This window comes from Scyliorhinus canicula, chromosome 11, assembly GCF_902713615.1.
Source record: "Scyliorhinus canicula chromosome 11, sScyCan1.1, whole genome shotgun sequence".
NCBI lineage: Eukaryota > Metazoa > Chordata > Chondrichthyes > Carcharhiniformes > Scyliorhinidae > Scyliorhinus > Scyliorhinus canicula.
Genome location: NC_052156.1, coordinates 112,301,468 through 112,323,900, shown reverse-complemented (window position 1 = coordinate 112,323,900; position 22,433 = coordinate 112,301,468).

Here is a 22,433-nt window from a genome sequence, read left to right as displayed (position 1 = left end):
TGTGTTGGAAGGATTTACAGGTTAATACGTGTTTGGTCACGTTATGCCTCACGGTAGCATGGTGGTTAGCATCAATGCTTCACAGCTCCAGGGTCCCAGGTTCGATTCCCGGCTGGGTCACTGTCTGTGTGGAGTCTGCACGTCCTCCCCGTGTGTGCGTGGGTTTCCTCCGGGTGCTCCGGTTTCCTCCCACAGTCCAAAGATGTGCGGGTTAGGTGGATTGGCCATGCTAAATTGCCCGTAGTGTAAGGTTAATGGGGGGATTGTTGGGTTACGGATATACGGGTTACGTGGGTTTAAGTAGGGTGATCATTGTTCGGCACAACATCGAGGGCCGAAGGGCCTGTTCTGTGCTGTACTGTTCTATGTTCTATGTTCTATGTTATGAATGCATCTTCCTTGGTCTCCAGGATCTGGGGTGGGACTCGAACCCAGAGTTTCTGGCTCTGCACCGCAAGACCTCCTTCACCTATGTCTTATGAAAAGTTTACTTCAACATGCAGCAGTGGAATAATGATGAAGCATTCAAATAATGCTAATTCAAATATATGACATAAATAAACAAAAATTCAGTTACTTACATAAACCTCCTTATATTATTTTTTAGTGACAGAGGGACTTTTTCATTACTGGGAAAGGCTAGCAAACAGAAAGTCTTTCGATGAATAGCCAATCCAACATTACAACAGTCATAAAATAATCCTGGGTTGTCACCCTCCTGTTGTTGTCCCACTAACTCCAAATGTGTTATTAAACTCCAAAGGCAGCCTCGCCTTCAATAACAATATCTTGCCGAATAAGAAAGATTAGTATTATTATTGTTTACAGAATGCATAGGGAGTGAAACGATTGCAGTTATGGGAACTGTGGTCTGCTATCTTTTCGAGATTATTTTGTTGAAGTGCCAGAATAATCCTTCCGCGAATTGTCCTCTCTTCTCAGTGAAAAAGACAAGCCTCCAATAGACATGACAGATACACAAAACCAATTGTGGAAGAACTAATTGCTTCCTTCCTTATTCTCAAAGGGAGTTGTATTTAACGTTGAAAAAGAAAAAAAGTCCATCATTGCAGTGGAAAGAGGAGAACTGTCAGACTAGTTGGACAGTGCTTTCAAAGCATTTACAGGATCACAGAATTGATGCAGCGTAGAAATCATGGCCGGGATTCTCTGATCCCACGCTGGGTCGGAGAATGACTGGGGGGGGGGGGGGGGGGGGGGGGCGTGCGAATCGAGCCATGCCACTCCGATGCCTGCCCGCCGATCGTGCCCGCAGGTTCGCCGCTGCGCCGGTCGGGGGCCGTTGAAAGCGTCCCGCCCGGTGATTCTCCGCGCCTCGATGGGCCGTGTGCCCGCCGAATTCGGCCGAGTCCTGCCGGCGTGGGTTACGCATGGTCCTACCCAGCAGGACATCGGAGTTCTGGCTGCGTAGGCCGTCCTGGTGGGGGCGTGGGGCATGGGGGGGGGGGGGGGGGGGGGTGCAGATCCAACTCGGGGGGGTCCATGGTGGCCAGGCCCGCGATCGGAACCTACCAACCGGCAGGTGGGCTAATTCTGTGGCGGGCCTATTTTCCTCCGCGCCGGGCCCCTGCAGGGCTCCACCATATTGCCCGGGGGCTGGTACGGAGACGGCAACCCACGCGCATGCATGGCCATGGTGCACCGGCTTTCGAACACCGGAGCAGCGGGCACCACTCCGGCGCTGTACTAGCCCCCTAGGAAGGGATGAGTACCTGGGCCTGGAGACCCTTTGGTGCCGGAGTCGCTCATGTCACTTTTGACTCCGGTATCAGAACTTGGCCACGGGATCAGAGAATCCCGGCCCATTTCTGCACCGGCTCTCCAAACAATGAAAATGAAATGAAAATCGCTTATTGTCACGAGTAGGCTAGTGCCATTTCCCTGCCTTTTCCCCGTACCCCTGCACATTGTTTCCATTCAAACAATCATCTAATGCCCTCTTGAATGCCTCGATTGAACCTGCCTCCACCACACATTCAGACAGTGCATTCCAGACCTGAGCCACTCGCTGTGTGAAAAAGTTATTTCTGACATCACATTTGCTTCTTTTGCAAATCACTTTAACTTGGTGCCCTCTTGTTTTTGATCCTTTTAAGAACAGGAACAGTTTCTCCCCGTCTACCCTGTCCAGCCCCCTCATGATTTTGAACATCTATATCAAATCTCCACTTAGTCTTCTTCTCTCCAAGAAGAACAGTCCCAACCTTTCCAATCTATCCTCATAACTGAAGTTTCTCATCCCTGGAACTTGTCTTGTGAACCTCTTCTGCACTCTCTCCATATCCTTCCTATAGTGTGGCTCCCAGAACTGTATACAATACTTCAGCTGAGGTCTAAGTAGAGTCTTGTACACGTTCAGCATAACCTCCTTGCTCTTGTATATTTTGCCCCTATTAATAAAGTTCAAGATACCATCTGCTTTATTGACTGCCACCTTCAATAATCTATGCACATATATACCCAGGTCTCTCTGCTCCTGCATCCCTTTAAGAATTTTACCCCTTATTGTATATTGTCTCTCTACGTTCTTCCTACCAGAGTTGGCAGAGTTACGATGGGTAGAATATGCTGTAAGATTTTAATTGTAATATTTCAGGTAATAATATCAGAAACTTTAATCCAAAACAAGCTTAATTTTTTGTTGTTGATTATAATTCGATATTGCCAGCTTGGCATCATCGATAGATGCAGTCACAGATGCACTGTTGTTCACTTTCAATTGCAGCATTTTTCAAATATAAAACTTTTGATTCGTTCCATTGAAGTCAATGGGTGGAATTTAGGAGTGGTGGTTCAACCCACCTGTGGGAAACCTATGTCACCTCTCCAAGGGCTGCCTGACACGATTTAAGTATAATCAGGAACTTAATTGGATAATCGCAAAATTAAATCCCCAGTGAAGTGGAAATCACACCCCTGAGAGCTACTGGCTAATCAGAGGCTGGTGGCTCTCCATTACCGACAGCGCCACCAGGGACAGTGGCTGCTGTCGGTAATACAGTGTGGTGTTCACCAGAGATCATTTCTGGATTTGAGTAGACAGCTGAGAGTAGGTGGTTTGGGGTTTATGGGGAAGAGGTCCCCAACGGGGGGGTGGGTGAGGGGATGGATGGCTCTCAGCAGGTACCCCACTTTCTGATGTCAGGTCCCTTGAATGGGTACTAAGTGCATGTGAAAGAGGGAATCCCCCCGGGAGGCCGAACCCTGACAGGGTTTTGCTAGGCGCCCTTCAGAAGTCACAGTAGATCCACGCAAGTTAAGGAGAATCCCTGAACCAACTCTATATCTCAGTGGGGTCAGGTATAATGACCTGATTATGAGGCCAATTGGCCATAGTTATCTGCAGTGGCCCATTCCTGCTGCAGAATAAATGGGAAATAGTTTTCCCACCAGTAGGAATAGGCCACACGGCCGCCCCCATGATTATTGATGCTGACCCTCCCAACACCTAAACTACTCTGACAGACTCTGTTAAATCCTGGGCAATGGCACTAAATATTGGACTGGACTCTAATGGATGTCAAATGCAATACAACTTCTTTCACCTCCCTGTCTAAATATATTTCACTCCTCGTTATATGTGAGCTTATAATCTGCAATCTGCATTAAAATTGTAATGCTTAGTTATCATGCTGGCCTGCAAAGACACCAACCTTGAGGAGTGGTTTAAATAGATTCTGAGGTCAATAAGAACCTAATTGCGGCAGTTTCTGGCTTGACAGGTGCCTGTCTCTCGCCTTTATTTCAGAATTAAAACAGTAAGGGGGGGTGCCCCTGGTCCCCCTGGTCCCCCTGGTCCTCCAGCAGTATGTTTCCTGGTGGCGTGCCATTCACTGGCGGCATGATTATTCCCATCCTGCCGCTTGTCAATGGGATTTCCCATTGAAGCCATCCAATGCCACCGGGAAACCCAGGGGCAGTGATGTGCTGCCAGTGGGAACAGAGATTCCCAAGAGCCGGATAATAACGGCCAGAATCTTGCTCTTTTTGTTGCTGGGGCACCACGGTAGCACAAGGGGCAGCACGGTAGCACAGTGGTTAACACTGTGGCTTCACAACTCCAGGGTCCCAGGTCCGATTCCCTGTTGAGTCACTGTCGGTGTGGAGTCTGCACATTCTCCCCGTGTGTGCGTGGGTTTCCTCCGGGTGCTCCGGTTTCCTCCCACAGTCCAAAGACGTGCAGGTTAGGTGGATTGGCCATGCTAAATTGCCCTTAGTGACAAAAAAAAGGTGAGGAGGGGTTGTTGGGTTACAGGGATAGGGTGGAAGTGTGGTCTTAAGTGGGTCGGTGCTGACTTGATGGGCCAAATGGCCTCCTTCTGCACTGTTTGTTCTATGTTTAAGATTGTTTAGTCATTTGTTGGAATGCGGTGAATTCCCAGGTGTTTTATACAAAGAGATGAATGAGTGACGTTGTCAATAGGTTGTGAAAATAGATAGCATTACAAATATAAAATTGACCAACCGGATGCACTTTAGAAGTGGAAAGAAATCTTATTGTATGACATCCTCATAATCATCCCTTCTGTTTGGTTACATTTCACGCTCGAGGCTCCAGTAGTCAGTTTGCAGTTAACCCATCATTTTCTCTTCTTGAAGAAACACAACATTGGAGAAGGTTGTGTTGCTTGCTTTCACCTTCTATAGGTGAGATGGATATCCATAGTAAATTCTGACCTGTACTGAAAATCTGAGGTTCATCATAATTAAGATACATAAATGTTGCAAGGTTCCATAAGTTTCAAGTTATTGGGGCGAATGTGGACAGTAAACAATTAAATATTTGTACAATGTGTAGCATGAGAGCACAATTTTATAAGTTAGGTCCTGAGCTATGACAGCACGGTAGCACAGTGAGTAGCATTGTTGCTTTACAGCACCAGGGTCCCAGGTTCGATTCCCGGCTTGGGTCACTGTCTGTGTGGAGTCTGCACGTTCTCCCTGTGTCTGCGTTAGTTTCCTCTGGGTGCTCCGGTTTCCTCCGACAAGTCCTGAAAGATGTGCTGTTCGGTAATTTGGACATTCTGAATTCTCCCTCTGTGTACCCGCACAGGCGCTGGAATGTGGCGACTAGGAGCTTTTCACAGTAACTTCATTGCAGTGTTAATGTAAGCCTACTTGTGACAATAAAGATGATTAATATTAATATTAAGAAACTGCCTGTTACTGAAACATTAATGCAGTTTTACTCCATATTTCATCCACTCTTGTAGTCCAAGATTAAGTGTCAAATGCAGGAGAGAAGCTCTATCTATCCATTAGACACCCAAGCAAATTAAAATGGTTGACACTGGAGACAAATCTGGAACCATCTAATGTGTCTTCTGTATTTGACAATTCTGGTAAAGTTCTGTTGGATGCTGACAAAATCAAAGTAAAATTGAACCAAAGATGTTTAAGAATCACTTTGCAGCAAAATTTCTTTCTGCCACCTAAATTGCTATATCCACACCCCGTACACCTGGCACTATATAATTACAACAAAATCAGAAAATGCTCGACAACCTCAGCAGGTCTGACAGCAACTGTGGGGCAGTACAGTAGCATTGTGGATAGCACAATCGCTTCACAGCTCCAGGGTCCCAGGTTCGATTCCAGCTTGGGTCACTGTCTGTGCGGAGTCTGCACATCCTCCCCGTGTGTGCGTGGGTTTCCTCCGGGTGCTCCGGTTTCCTCCCACAGTCCAAAGATGTGCAGGTTAGGTGGATTGGCCATGATAAATTGCCCTTAGTGTCCAAAATTACCCTTAGTGTTGGGTGGGGTTACTGGGTTATGGGATAGGGTGGAAGTGTTAACCTTGGGTAGGGTGCTCTTTCCAGGAGCCGGTGCAGACCCGATGGGCCGAATGGCCTCCTTCTGCACTGTAAATTCTATGTAATCTATGTAAGAATGGCTCTGACAAAGGGTCATCCAGACTCGAAACGTTAGCTCCGTTTCTCTCACCACAGATGCTGTCAGACCTGCTGAGATTTTCCAGCATTTTCTGATTTTGTTTCAGAGACCAGCATCTACAGTAATTTGCCATTGTCACAATGTAGTTACACCCTGGGTCAACTGTGGGGCTGCAGAACTTCAGTTTGCTTCTCTCAGCTTCTTAGCAAAGTGACTCTGTTTTGCAAATTGCTGGAATGTTTGTTGCCCATCTATAAATAATGTAACTTAAAAGTATTAAATAAAAATGAGGACAGAAGACATGATTTTAAAATGGGGGAATGAATTACATATGCATGTCCTGGCCCAATTGTCCCCTGAACCCCAAAATCCACTTGGGCTGAGGACTACTTTAGGTCTTAACCCTTCCCGTTCAACAACGTGGGGGAACTGACCAAAATGTTCAAATAATTTGACAAGTTAAATCATACTTCTAATTTTTAGTTTGGCTGCATTTGGTTACATCACCCTTAATGTATTTTGCTTGATCTGTTTCATCTCTTTTGTCTATGAATGTTTAATGTCTCTGCCCCACCTTAAATCATTTCTCTTTATGCTCGTTGCTCTTTGAAATCTGCCTCAAGTGCTTTGCTTTCCTGCAAGTGAATGCATCAGTGCTCTCCCTTGGAGGCAGCTCCGCACATTATTCTTCCATTCAGAAAGCCTTTCATTCTGAGAAGAAAGATTAATTTTTTATCAATTACTGCTTGGCTGGATCAGCCCTGCGTCATCAGCAGCTCCCTGCGTACATTTGATAACTTGCCAGCGAGAGCATTATCTCAACTCCAGCGCACTGAGGTGGCATATATGACAATATGAAGTGGCGTACGCCTTATCGCTTCATCTATCGCCGGTCCTCATTTCTGTGGAACTCTTAATTTTTTACCAGGGTGAAAATGCTCCTTTTATCTAGTTGCTACCATTAAGCGTGCATTGAGAATAAATCAAGGCCCTCAGCAAATGCTGCATTCATTGAATTGTCCCTGTGAACTTGGTTATACTGTATACATGTTTCACCTGGCTGGATGATCAAAGGAACTCTGGGCTGTCTTTTTCTCACTCGACTTTTTTTTCCAGCTCCGATTCAGATGTTGATCAGATAGCATTGTATGCCCTAGCCCTATGCCCTTTAATGGCGAAGGGCATTGGATTGTAAATCACATTAACACTTACCAAAAGGAGAGTCAGTTTACCTGTAACAGGTAACGGTTAGCTCCAATATTTTGTCAGAGGCTGGGACATGAAGCCAAGCAACAGGAGTAAAGCCAAGGAACCATGTCCCTCCCTCACAGGACAGAAACACAAAGTGCTACATTATGCATCTGTGCAGTTTTGGATTACAAGGACAGATAATAGCTGGGGATTTTTAAACAGTGCTGCCAATCTATGCCACTGCTTTTTTTTTTAATTAGTAGAGTGGTACTTTGTAAATTTTTATTTACCCAAAATTATTTGAAATCTTTTCTGCAGTAAAATGCAAATTTTTAATCCTCTTTTTACAATCAAAATGTCATCATTCCGTGCAGTCGAATAGTATAGAAATAAAACTGCAGTGATATTACAGAAAGCGAGAACTGAACCCAGCTCCCCTCCCCCCCCCCCCCATTGTAAAATGAATTATGTTGCAGTAGATTTCCCACAGCTCACTCGCTCTTGCTTTTCTTTTGTTTTTCTCCCCAGTATGTGGTTGCTACAATGCTATCTGATCACCCTTGACATCAGCCATCGTTTTTGGATTTGGTCGATGGTTTTACAGCCAACTTGCCCCTTCCTGCCTCTAACCTTTATTTGGACTGGGGACTGGCACCACACACATTGGGTTCTTCCATGGCCAACAAGTCGGGCGGGGTGGGACTTGAACCCAGAGCCTTACTGGCTCAGAGGCAGAGTGCTGTCCTGCTTGAACCACAGTGGCTCACTTGTAGAGTTTCCATCACATTGGCATTAAATACATTTTAGTGGTGAATCAGGTGTATTTCTGATCAAGCCCCTAGTGCACAGTTTAAACTGAGAGCCGTTTAATCTTTTTTCAATAGTTCCAGCGTTATTTCTCTCGGAGGCCATGTGGCATTGACAGCATCACTAACAGGCAACCATGTCTGAAGGAAGCTAAACTTGTACATTTAGCAGATGAAAGAGAAGAGGACATCACAGGTTCAATGCAAACTCATTACGTGTGAAAACCAGGCAGAAATGCCACTGTAAGGATCCCCATGTTTAAACCTTGCTTTCCTTGCATAATTCCTTTATGTCCTGTTATGCTGGCTTCCACAACACTACAGCCTTTACTGGAAACAGGGGCACCCCAGTATAAGGTCATTTTTAGACTAGTCCGGTGATCTGGCCCAAGAAGATGCCTGGGGCAATGTGTTATTTGGCATTGTCTAGTGATGTCACATTGTGATGGACTTGGTTGGCAGCCAATCCACTGATTTGCAATCCTGGGTCTTGTCTGACCCTTGATCCTGATTGGTGTGGGGAGTTCTAGAGGATTCTGGCAAAGAAGGTGAACTCTATTTTGAGTAGTTTCCGTTTGGTCCAGGAGATTGAGAAGGCACAGGTTTAGACTCTCTCTATCATCTTTTGCCTGGTTTTTAAGGCTCTTTATCTAGCCAGCCTGTGAAAGTTTAACTTCTTTTTAAAAGGCTGCAGGCAGTCCCTCTAGCCAGCCTGTGAAAGTTTCACCTGTGATAAAAAAGACTGAGGAAGGCACAGAGATGACAGCATTCTTCTGAGACTTCACTCCATAAGAATCTAAAGAAATACCTTGGGCGGGATTCTCCCTATTGCGGACTAAGTCCCCACGCCCGCCGGAAAACGGGCAAGAATCTCTCCGGACTTTTTCGTCGAAAGTCCGGGGTGATTGTCCGTTTTCCAGGGGGCTAGCAGGTCCCCAGTGTACGTCCTACAGACCTGGCTGCCGACGGGGCCCTGCTGTCCAGACCGCGAGGCCGAGCATGTGCACGGCGGCTGCAAGCCGATCTGCGTATGTGCACGGTGGCCCACTTCGGCGTGGGCGCCGCCAACATGGCGGATCCACACAGCAGGCCCATGCGGAGTAAGGTAGGTCCCCCCAGATCGCAATGGCCTGCCGATTGGTGGCCCCCGATCGTGGGCCTGGCCACCACTGAGGCTCCCCCCGGAGTCAGATACCCCCCGCTCCCCCCAGCAGGACCGGCACCACGGCCGTGGATCCAAGCTCCCACCAGGTGGCACTAGATGTAAACCACGCCCAGGGGAGTTTGGCCAGTCGTCCGCGAAGAATCGCCACGGGGGCCACGTCGACCGCGCAGGTGCGACTGGCGAATCTGTGAGAAATCGCGGAAATGCCGTTGGGCCGGATTTCCGGCGTGAACGGCTATTCTCCGCCCCTGTGCTGGGTGCAATTCCGGCGTGGAGGGGCGGAGAATTCCGCCCCTTTTCTTTCTCTGTCTCCACCACAGCCAGTTAAAACCATCAACAAGACCAAACCAATAGATTAGCAGACCATTGTTCTATTATCACCATTTCATGTTTATCTCTTTTCCTGTTATAAATAAACAGTTATTATTTATTACAAGTCTGGTGTCTGTAAGTCATTGGAGCAGTCAAGGGCCAAAGCTCTCAAAAACCTCATATGAATTGTTGGTGAATTCACTTTTGCTGGGATTGCGGGGTAGCTGGGGCGTGAATTGACCGCACACTCACTTGGGGTGTCATAACACTACCAGGTCTAACATCAGAAGTAATCCTGAGCATCTCAGTGATTTAGAATGGATGGCACAACTGGGTGGGAGTAGCAAAAAATTAACAGTTACTTTTGCTGACATGAAAACAGCTTTTGCCTGTTCCTATTAAGTCAGGAATACATACCCATGACTGCACAGCCTCAATAGCAACGTCAGTCATGGTTAAAGTTAGTTTATGAAGGAATGATTCCTGTCTTTGCCTTTTACCCTTTAGACTTGCACAGCTTACAGTCCATCCTTGCAAGGTTTGAAAATGTTGCATCACTTGACCTTAGTGAGCAGCAACTGGATGACCAAAGATGAGGGAAACAGCAGCAAAGATGGCAGGACAGAATCATGAAAGATTGCAGCCACCCACATCGCCCTCACCCCCACCCATACAAAATAACCCCTCGCCCTGGCTAATGCATCCAGTGCTGAGCGTCTGTCCTCAAAATAAATAACTTGTTTAACAAAATTAAGTTGTTCCCCACAATCAAGTCATCCTAAACCCAGCCCCAATGCAATGTCCTATCTTATCCAAACCTAGGGCGCGATTCTCCGATGTCACGCCGGTTGGGAGAATAGCGGGCCGCGCATTTTTTCCCGCGACGCTGGTCCGACGCGCTCCCGCTCTTCACCCAACCAGCCAAATTTTTGTAATCGTGTTTCGCGCGCAAAAACTAGGGAACAGAATAATACGAGGTTAGTTAGACACGCTCGGCCGGGCGTAGGATGGTCCAGTGGGTCGAGTGTGAGGGGACAGAGGATGGGGCATCCAGTGGGTAGAGTGTGAGGGGACAGAGGATGGGGGGTCCAGTGGGTAGAGTGTGAGGGGACAGAGGATGGGGGTCCAGTGGGTAGAGTGTGAGGGGACAGAGGATGGGGGGTCCAGTGGATAGAGTGTGAGGGGCAGAGGATGGGGGGTCCAGTGGGTAGAGTGTGAGGGGACAGAGGATGGGGGGTTGTCATGCAGGGTTGTCTCACTTGGTTCTGCACCTCCAACCTCTCATTGCGCGACCTCCCGGGTGCCAGATCCCCCAGCAAGGTCCAGTGCCCTCTGCTCGAACACTGTCAGGGGGGCATAATGGGTGAACCCCCTCCGGCCCTGTTCCGCTCCCGGCTGTTGTGAGCAGCCTTGTCCTGTTGGGGGGGGGGGGGCATAGATAGATCATCACAATTCGGCCGGGAACATCAGGGCGTTCAGATATTGGCACAGGTTGGGGGGACAGTTGCAGCTACACCATGGCATCTCTCCAGGGGGTCACAGCGCTCATGTGGGTCTGTGACATCTTTGTTAACCACCCTCCATTCACTCAGGCCCCCCCTCTCCCTTCCCCTCGTGCCCGGGGGGGAGGTGGGTGATGAGGAACATGGGGGGGGAGGGTGGGGATTGTTGTGACCCGGGGCTCCCTCTTGGCACTTACCCTGGCAGCCCTGGTGAGGTCTTGGAGCTTCTTCTGGCACTGCTCCCCAGACCGAGGGGTCTGCCCCACAGCACTCGCTGCCATGCCCACCTCACGCCTGGCCCGTCGCACAACGCTGGCAGGGTGGCGATGCCCTCTTCTAGGGCAGATGATGCCCCTCCGTTGCTCCACCTCATCGAGGAGGGTCTCGAGGTCAGTCTCCCTGAACCTCGGGGCGACCCTCCGTGGCTCCATCATTGTCAGGCTCTCACTTGTTTTGGTCGCTCGCGCCCTTTTACGCCGCGGAGCGGTGTCACTCGGGCGTAATTCTGGCGTAATTCGGGGGTCGCGGGCTTTTGCCGTCATTCCCCACGTGTTTCCCGCGGCCCCGCTCCTAGCCCATTTCCGGGGCCAGAATCATTCGGGAACCGGGCCGTGTAGAGCCGTCGTGAAACTCGGCCGAGTTCACGACGACCTTCCCGATGCTGCGCGGGAGCAGAGAATTCCACCCCTAGTCTGTAGCCCAATGCTAACCAAGGAAGATGTTAGGGGCAGCCACTGGGAGGAGCAAAAAAGCAGAAATGGCTTTACAAATAATTGCAGTTACAAACTCATACAGTAATTATTGATGCGGCAGACTGCTCTCTTCATCTGTTTCGCTGATCCAGAAAGAACGTCATGTTATTGCTGAAATAATTGTATGGTTTTTGCCTCCCCTATTATATCTGGGAGTTGAGCAAGAGAAATAATTTTAAATAAAACACATTATTGTGTTGTCACAGTTCTTCCTGCTGATCGCCTTATTTCCCCTTTCTTTATTATTGCCGTTGTCATTTGATCCATGGATCCATGCATCTCTAAGTCAAACAGCAGTGGGAATGAGGAATTTATAAGTTCCAACAGAGAACACTCTGCTAGCTTTGGACAGACAGGCTCAGGCTTTTCAGCACCCGAGAGATGGGGTGAGACTTGGTTCGATTGGTTGACTGGTGGCTAAAAGGCCGTATTCTGCCCAGTAACAGGTGGTGATTGGGTCCTGCCTGAATGGGCTGATTTTCAGAAAGTCAGGGGAAGTTCAGTTTGAATCCTTGTCACTCGGTAGGGAGACCTTCTCTCTTCTCCCTCTGTCCAGAAAGGCTGTGAGCTGCTGTATATCTGAAACTGTAGAGACATGAATGAATCTACAGTGAAAACCATTATAGACTGGAAAGCAGAAATGTTGACCTGAAAGCCTGGTTTGAAGGACAGTGTGGTAAAGACAACCATCTGAAACAAAGACTCTTTTTTTTCTTTCTACTTATTATTATTCAGGCCTTTCTTCCCCTCTGTTTGTCTTGTTTGTGTGTATAGAGGTTGGGGGGGGGGGGGGGCAAATTAAAGTGGGGAATTAGGAATTGGATAATAGCTAACCAGTTGTATTTGCTGCATATTTCATTATAGTTCTTGCTATATATGAAAAAGTAATTGTGTTTAAATTTACAAACCTGGTGACTGTAATTACTGGGCAGTCAAGGGCCAAAGATTTGGGGTATTTTTCGAAGAATTATTAGCTAATTCAATTGTGTTGCAACTCGGGGGCGAGAGGAGTCTGGAATTGACTGTGCACTAGCCCAGGGGGTTGTAACATGTATTATTCATGTACAAGATTCTTCGTTAGGCTTCATCTAGAATTTTGTACAGGTTCTGGTTCCCTCACGAGGTGGGGCATAAACACACACTTGAAGAAAGTTAGAGACAGGCTATTAGATCGTCAGCTGCTTTAAAAATAAACCTTTGACCACCATGATGGGCTCAGAGATTGGGCTCAGAGATTCCTACAGTTTAACTCCAGGAAATCATAGATCTGAGGCCATTTCTTTAGAGAATCTGAAATGATTAAGGGTTGAGGCTGCATAGATTATTTGAATTGGTCAGGCAGAGAAGAACAAGGAAACTTGCACATAATTTACATAAACATTCAACCAGATCTGAGATGAAAAGGTTTTACATTTTAAAGAAGGTCATTGAAATAAGTTGTTGGTTTGTCCAATGAGTTTGGATTTGCTGCAAATGTTGAAAAGGACAAAGGACATGTTCCTGTGAGAGGCTGAGATCGCTGTGTACAAAAGGTAGGTGATAAGGGGCGGCATGGTGGCACTCTGGTTTGCAGTGCTGTCTCACAGCTCCAGGGTCCCATGTTTGATTCTCGGCATGGGTCACTGTGCGGAGTCTGCACATTCTCCCCGTGTCTGCGTGGGTTTCCTCTGGGTGCTCCAGTTTCCTCCCACAGTCCAAAAGATGGGCAGGTTAGGTGGATTGACCATGCTAAATTGTCCTTGGTGTCCACAAATACAAGGGTTAGGTGGAGTTACTGGGTTACGCAGATGGGTGGTGGTGTGGGCTTGTGTGGGGCGCTCTTTCCAGGGGCCGGTACAGACTCAATGGGCTGAATGGCTTTCTTCTGAACTGTATATTCTATGATTCTATTAGTGTCCAAAAAAGGTTAGGTTGGGTGGGGTTACTGGGTTAAGGGGATAGGGTGGGGGCCTGATCCTAGGTAGGGTACCCTTTCAGAGGGTCGGTGCAGACTTGATGGGCCGAATGACCTCCTTCTGCACTGTAGTGATTCTATTCTATGATAGTTGGGTGACACACCTTTGTGGTTTGAGTTTTCACCTGGAACATTTGGGCGCCACTGCCTTCGAGGGGTGCCGAGGAATTTCTCTGAATATGTTTTCCATTGAAATAAGTTTTGAAAAGTTTTTTTCTTACCTCTCTCATGAATAAAATTTGCATTTATAAAATATTCCTTACATCACAAGATATCCCAAAGAACGGAGATTACATTGTTGCTTCTGGGTTGGAGCTATTAGGGATCATGGATTTTGAGCTGTAATGTGGCTAAATGGAAGAGATCTGATGGACCAACTAGACATTGTGTAATGTTTATAATAGTTACTTTTTATTTTATGGACTTGAATCCCTTTGTCTTATTTCTTGCAATTTGCTTCAAAGTCATAAGGGTTTTCCTTTCCCAACAACATCTCCACAAGATCACCTCTCAGACACCCCGTTTCCAAACTGAAAGCCAAAATTTTACATTTTTCTCATAATTCAGTGTCAGACTTAAGGCACACTACATACTGGTAGTTTAGTGAAGATGCAGTCTGACCAGGGAACTGTACAGTTTGGTCAGAACATCCTCTGGCATATGTTGCAATGTTAATGTAGCTGTTGAATTGTCAAAGAGCTCAAGTGGTTCATGAAAGTACTTCAGGGAAGGAAGGCTGCCATTCATAGAATCACTACAGTGCAGATGGAGGCCATTCAGCCCATCGGGTCTGCATCGACCGTTTGAAAGACCATGCTGCCTAGGCCCAATACCTCGCCCTATTCCTGTAACCTCACCCAACCTAGAATCACAGAATTCACTGTGCAGAAGGAGGTAATTCGGCCCATCGAGTCTGCACCGGCCCTTGGAAAGAGCAAGCCCACACCTCACCATAGCCCCATAACCCCACCTGACCTTTTTTGGACACAAAACGCAATTTATCATGGCCAATCCACCTAACCTGCCTATTTTTGGACTGTGGGAGGAAACCGGAGCACCTGGAGGAAACCCCCGCAGACACAGGGAGAACGTGCAGACTCTGCACAGGCAGTGACCCAAGCCAGGAATTGAACCTGGGACCCAGCAGCTGTGAAGCAACTGTGCCAACCATTGTGCTACCATGCTGCGCATCTTAGGACTGTGAGAGGAAACCAGAGCACCCGGAGGAAACCCACGCAGGCACGGGGACAATGTGCAAACTCCAGACAGACAGCCACCCAAGGTTGGAATCGAACCTGGGTCCCTGGCACTGTGAGGCAGCAGTGATACCCACTGTGCCATTCTTATTTGGCCTGTCTTATTGGGTCTGTCTTTCACACCAAAGTGGTTAAGCTGCAATGGCCTTCCAGAGTAGCCTTATTAGCTATGCAGTTGTATGAACCTTTCTCAGGGCAGCTAGGGAAATGGAGAAGAAAGTTAACTTTCACAGAGATTTTCATGTCCTGAAAATACAAAAAGTAACTCTATTGCCTTTGTTGGTGTTGCTAACTCCCAGCATTGGCAGTTTTATTTTTGTCAATAGCGCTTAGAGAGGGCCATAGAGCACAACATCAAAGAGGTTATGATAAATCAGCAGGAACACTGGGTAGGTGGTAATGAAAGGCAATGAAAAAGTGCACCTGTGCATTGATTCAAGGCCACTTGACAATGCCCTCAAAAGTAATCGCGACCCACTTTGATGTTTTTCTGTCTGAAATAATGAAAGCAAAATTATTCATTATTGTCTGTGCAAAGAATGAGTTTTGGCTTGTTGTATTGGACAAAGATTTAAGACAACTGTCCAACACTATTTGAAAAGTACAGGTGTGTCGCACATGTCCTCCAGAATCTCTACAGCTCCTGCTGAGAAGACACGGGATATTTGACAATTATGGAAGAAATTGGCGGTCATATTTGAATCTACGGAACAGGTGAGCAGGATCGTTATCATCGACCGAAAAGTCAGTTCAATTCATGTCAACAGAAAGGCATCAAAGCGAAAATAGGTAAAACTGAGCTCAAAGAGAAGAAGTGAACTATATGGGCTATGGATTCTGAAGATGATTGAAACCGAGTGCTGCTAAAGTTGAAAAAGTGCTTCATGTATCTGCTCCCATTAATAAGCAACGTTTTAAAGCTGATTGTCTGAATCAGTTCACCGCAGTGTAGTGGATTCTCTTTGTGATCTATTGAAGAAATAAATTGACATTACTGTAGGTTGTGCCTGGATGAGGTCAAGAAGACCTCCTCACAAGAACTGCTATTGAACTACATGGACACTAATAATCAGGTTCTCATACAGCGTGGATCTGACAGAGACTGAGGAGAATGAAACAGATACAAACTTTACTCATATTAAAACGGACTTCTTCATCATTGCTTTTGGTTTGCAGACGTTTAAACAACTTACCTTTGTGCTCGTTGCCCTCAGCACATTTCTTTTCAAATTGACAACAACAATTTCAGTAGAGATTAATCCCCCTCATCCTCTTGCCGCCTTTACACATGTTACCTAACAGAAATTACTCATTGCCCCAAAAGGCTCTCCAGAATGTTGGGCGGGATTCTCCGACCCCCCCGCCGGGTCGGAGAATCGCCGGAGGTCGGTATGAATCCCGCCCCCCGCCGGCCGCCGGATTCTCCGTCCCTCCAAAAGTCGGCGAGGCGTGAGTCGCGCCGCCCGCCCTGGAGAATGGTGGGGCCCGGCGCGACTCAATTGGCCCCGGGGCTGCCCGAATTCTCCGACCCGCGATGGGCCGAAGGCCCGCTGGTTTTTTGCCGGTTCCGCCGGCGTGGATCAGACTAGGTCCCTTACCGCCGGGACCTGGCGGCGTGGGCGGGCTCCGCGGTCCTGGGGGAGGCGAGGGCGATCTGGCCCCGGGGGGTGCCCCCATGGTGACCTGGCCCGCGATCGGGGCCCACCGATCCGCGGGAGGGCCTGTGCCGTGGGGGCACTCTTTTCCTATGTGTCGGCCGTGTAGGCCTCCGCGATGGCCGACGCGTAGGTGACCCAAAGAGCTTCCACGCCACCCGGCGGGGCGCAAACCACTCTGGCTCCGGCATAGCCCCTGAAGGTGCGGAGGACTCCGCACCTTTGGGGCAGGCCGACAGCGGAGTGGTTCACGCCACTCCGTCCTACCGGGACCCCCGGCCCCGCCGGGTATGGGAGAGTCCCGCCCGTTGTCTTTAAAATTATAACATTGATGTCGACAAGAGGGACAAAGAGATGTTTCCAGCTGATGCTGAGCAAGTGTATCAAAACAATGGGTGCGATTCAACTAATCTGGAACAAAGTCCCATAGTGAATGCGTTTAGTCGCAGGTTTCCCGGCGCTCACAGCACCGAGCAACACACAGCAATACAACGCAACTCGAGTAGTATAAGGGGTCTCAGTGAGGAATGCGTGGCCGAGGCTGTACATAGTTTTGTACACCGAGGGGCTCCGCTCGCCATAACTCCCCAGTGTAGTGAGAGATTGGGGCGCTATTTTTAAATGGGATCCCAAATCGATCCCCTGGCCAAACTTACCGTGGAAGAATCCCCAGCCCCCCTCCCCCCAACTCCACTCAGGGCACCTCCAGCCCAATCACACGCATGCAGAAAATGCCCACTTGGCGCTTCAGCTGTGCTATCCTAGCAGTGCCACCTGGGCATTGCAAGGCTGGCACCCAGTTGGGACTGCCAAGGGCCAGACTGACACTTTCGTAGTGCCCAGGTAGCACCAACCATGCCAGGGCACCAGCCTGCATGCAGCTGGGGGGCCTCCAGTCCCCTGGGAGACCCCCACAAGTGCTGTTCCGTCTGGTCGCCATTTTTGGGGACCAAACAACACAGCACCAAACGAGACTCGCCCAAGGTCTCGGATGTGAAGGGGATAGATCCCACGTGTCGGGCATCTCGGGAATCTGCACATTAAAGTGAGACTAGCTGTCTCGCATATGTAGAGTTGCCAAAAAGTGATCCCGCCCACAATGGGTGGGATTTACATCGCAACATCTTGCAGGATTGTGTTATATCTCGCGAGACGAGGACAGCACAGTGGTGCACTGGTTAGCACTGCTGCCTTACGCCACCGAGGTCCCAGGTTTGATCCAGGCTCTGGGTCACTGTCCCTGTGGAGTTTGCATATTCTCCCCGTGTTTGCGTGGGTTTCACTCCCACAACCCAAGGAAACGCAGGCTAGGTGGATTGGCCATGCTCCTTTATAGGAAAAAATGAATTGGGTACTCTAAATTTATTTTTAAAAAATCTCACGAGGCGTTGCGAGCCGGGTAGCTCCTGGGAGAGGGGCCTCCCGGTTTCTATCGGCTCCGCTCTGCTATGGCGAGCTCACTCTCAGGCGCAGCGTGGCATTTGTATCGCACTCAGTGTTTAAAAAACACAATAGGATGGACTTTATGGCCGTTCCCGCTTGTGGGAGCTTATGGTCTGATCGATGGCCACCCTTGCCACGGGTTTTGTGGGTGCGTTCAGCGGGAAACCCCGTTGACAATGGCAGGATCAGATTATCCTGCCACCGGCCACTGGCGAGCCGCTTCGGAACACACCGTGGAAGGGGAGGTGAATCTGGTCCAATATTTATTTCTAAATGTGGATCGAATGACCAAGATTGTTAAGCTGGTGAATGAGATGAAGATCTGAAATGACTGAGATAGGGAAAGGGTGACTAACACACACCAAGCAAATCCACACCAGATCGTTGTGTTAAAACAAATGCTTGCATTTATATCACATCTTAGGATGGCTCCAAAGCCCTTCACAACCAGCTATGTAGTTTTTGAAGTGTAGTCACTCTTGGAATGCAGGAAATGCACAGCAAGCTCCCACAAACAGCAACATCACAGTAACCATTATAGAAGAACTCGCCGTAGAGTGTTGACTGATATTTAAGGGAGATTGAGTACAAAGAACATAGAACATACAGTGCAGAAGAAGGCCATTCGGCCCATCATGTCTGCACTGACCCACTTAAGCCCTCACTTCCACCCTATCCCCGTAACTCAATAACCCCTCCTAACTTTTTTTGGACACTAAGGGCAATTTAGCATGGCCAATCCTTATAACCTGCACGTCTTTGGACTTTGGACTGTGGGAGGAAACTGGAGCACCTGGAGGAAACCCACGCAGACGCGGGGTGAACGTGCAGACTCCGCACAGACAGTGACCCAGCAGGGAATCGATCCTGGGACCCTGGTGCTATGAAGCCACAGTGTTATCCACTTGTGCTACCGTGCTGCCCAAAGTAGTCAAACATGAGAGCGAGGGTTTCGATTTTTATTTCCCAAACAAAAGACAAATTGATTTTTGGAAGCTTTACAAGTAAATAAGCTCAGGGTAATCACATACACCTCTGGCTGCCATGTACCTTAACATGACATTCTAATTTACCACAGCCATGTTAAAGACCTTCTGACATTGCCAAGATAGTGTCGTGCATTTAACGATGAAAAGTGAGAAGATAGTCATGTCTGGCAGCTAGGAAACCAAAGAACATGCCAAGTAAAGCCTGTAGGCAAAAGGGTCAGAACTATTTGGTATCGGGGGCTGGAAATTGTAAACACAGTAGAATGGAGGCCCCGATTGGTTGAGCCAGTACAATACCTTTATTGATACATGTGGTATAAGTGGAAGTAAGACATAAAGTAAGAGGAGTAATGGCTAAAATGTAAGGCTTTGAAGGTTTTGAATGAACATTATACTGTTAGAAGTGGAAGACTGGGCTAGTTGTCTCAAACAATGGCCTTCAATGATAGGGGCCGATTGAACCTTCGCTATATTACTGACTTAAGGTAAAGTGTTAAATTGCTCCTATACACAAACACTAAATATCTTTCCTATTGAAATGATGAAGCTATGGGCATGATTTTACACCATGGGCAGGCTCCCTGCACCTCAGAGTAACTTTTGCCTCCGCTTGGCCAACTCTCCCCACTCTAATTTTTCCAATAGTGGCCCTTCAATTTGTTTGAAGCGCGGCTTATTCCATCTATCTCCAGGAGGATGTCCCACTTACTGAGCTGGTGGCCAAACAGAGACTGGCAACTCTGCACACTGGCAGCACCAAGCAAGAGTAGTGGCTATTGTTGGTACTGCAGGTAGGCCAACATGTTCAGCGATGCATCCTGATCGAGATCTCGTTGGGGCTATGCCATCGTGGTCAAATTTCCAAGTGTCAATGCAGACTAGAACGGAGACGGATGGGCCGAAAACTTTGTATCATCTGGCCTGTCAGCATGTTCCCTCCACTGAGGATTATTGATTGTTCTAATTTTGAGGGTGGTGGGGAAATAAATAGCTACCCGCCCACGAATGGAGAGTAGCCCATTAGACATCATAAGGGGCCTATAAGTGCAGGCAGAATTTTCAAGTCAGCAGGTGGGCCTAATGGTGAGGCCGAAACATGGTCAAGGGATTGAGGCAGACTCCTGCTAGCAGTCCTGTCAGGGAGTGCGTGAGCTCCATCTAACCCTCTCCCCACCACAGAGTGATCCCTCCATGATAATGACCTAGCAGCAGCGCCCACTTTGTGACCTTCAGTTTTCAATATGTCTTCAAAAGGCCTCCTCCATCACGAGGCACCCTCCCTTTCTCCTACCCACATCGGCATCACCTACCTCTAACAGTGGGACTGTCACTATTTCAGTGTTGAAGCAACCTCATTGGCCAAATTTGGAAACAAAATCGATGATGTGGAGGGGAAACTAAACATTAGCTCTGTATGATCACGAGGCTAAATTTATTAATACATATTCTCCAGTGAGCAGACATAACCTTGAAGTTAGACATAGAAGAGTGGGGAATTTGAAACCTTCCCCCAAATAGCTGATGAGAATAATGATCAACTGAAAATTTTTAACCTGGCACTGGTATGTTTTGGTCAGGCAAGGGTGGCAGGTAAATGGAGTTAAATGCAGATCAGTGATGGTGTGATCAAACAGCACTCAGAATTGGAGGAACAGAAGGGTTTACATCTTTTACTGCGCTCCTATCTTTGCGCTGTTCAGCCTTCTGTGTTGCTTGCAGCTCGTTTCCGAGCATTTTAACACCGATCACATTCGCGCTAATAACTTTTTAAAACAGCCAAGCCTAATCGCAAACACTGCTGCTCTGCTCGACCTTAGCCACTGACTTCAGCATGTCAATTACAGGTAATTGAGTGGGAGGTAATTTCCATGGTTATCACATTATTGTAAAGCTGTGCCGGCACTGGATTTGGAGCCACTAAGATGCAGATCATCATTTAGCTTTGTTCAGCCTTCCAGAAAATAAGATGGCTGGAGTAATGAGGGTTTTGATTTTTTTCTCCCCACAGTACTGTAATGGGTCTGATCTCCAAGTCCTCTCAACGGCAGCTCATTGGTCAAGTGATCAAGAACTCGAAAAATTGTGGACTCACAGGATTTGTGCCCGAGATGATCTTTTTAAAATTCTTTCAAAGGGTGTGAAATTCTAGGCAGAATTTTAACTCTTATCCCTAATTCCCCTTGAGAAGGTGGTGCTGAGCCGCCTTCTTGACAACTTCAATGCATGTGGTGTTGGCCCAGCGATAGTGAAGGAACGATAATATAAGACCATAAGATATAGGAGCAGAATTAGGCCACTCGGCCCATCAAGTCTGCTCCACCATTCGATCATGGCCGACATGTTTCTCATCCCCATTCGCCTGCCTTCTTCCCATAACCCCTTATCCCCTTATCAAGAACATATCTATCTCTGTCTTAAAGACACTCAGTGATTCGATCTACACAGCCTTCTGTGGCAATGAGTTCCACAGATTCACCACCCTCTGGCTGAAGAAATTCCTCCTGATCGTCCCTTTAGTCTGAGGCTGTGCCCTCGGGTTCTAGTTTTTCCTACTAGTGAAAACATTCTTTTTATGTCCACTCTAACTAGGCCTCTCAGTATTCTGTAAGTTTCAATGAGATTCCCCCTCATCCTTCTAAACGCCATTAAGTACAGACCCAGAGTTCAAACCACTCCTCACATGATAAGCCCTTCATTCCCAGGATCATTCTTTTTTAAAAAAATTAAACAAAATTTTTTTTGAATGTAATTTAGTGCACCCAATTCATTTTTTCCAATTTAAGGGGCAATTTAGCATGGCCAATCCACCTAACCTGCACATCTTTGGGTTGTGGGAGTGAAACCCATGCAAACACAGGGAGAATGTGCAAACCCCACATGGACAGTGACCCATAGCCGGGATCGAACCTGGGACCTCGGCACCATAGTCCCAGTGCTAACGACCGCACCACTGTGCTGCCCTACCCCACATAGAACTGCGTCTATGCCCCTAACTATAGGAGCATGGATTACAACTACATTTTTTTCCCTCTTTCCCCACTTGAAGGGCTCCCTGTACCACGGTGTTGTGGTCAATTTACTCATTTTTCCCACAGTCCCGCACTCATCCACACAGGGAGCAAGAATCAAAAACCTGTTGAAAAGGGACTGAAGCTCCTGCAACCATACCTTCTGATTCCTCTACCTGCCTTACTCATAGTCAAGTCCTCCTGTCCCTGACCGCTGGCCAAATTTAACGTGGTTAATCAAACGGTTATGACTGTCTCTTGAAACATAGCATTTAGGTAGCGTTCCCCCTCCCTGATGTGTTGCAGCAGCCAAAGCTCAGACTCCAGCTCATCAACTCTGAGTTGAAGTTCCTCAAGCAACCAACACTCACTACAGATGTGTTACTAGGAACCACAATTGGGCCCATCAGCTCCCATATCATGCAGGTACAACACATCACCTGGCCCTGATTCTCTATTTTATTGAATTTGCTTCTAATTTGTTTTT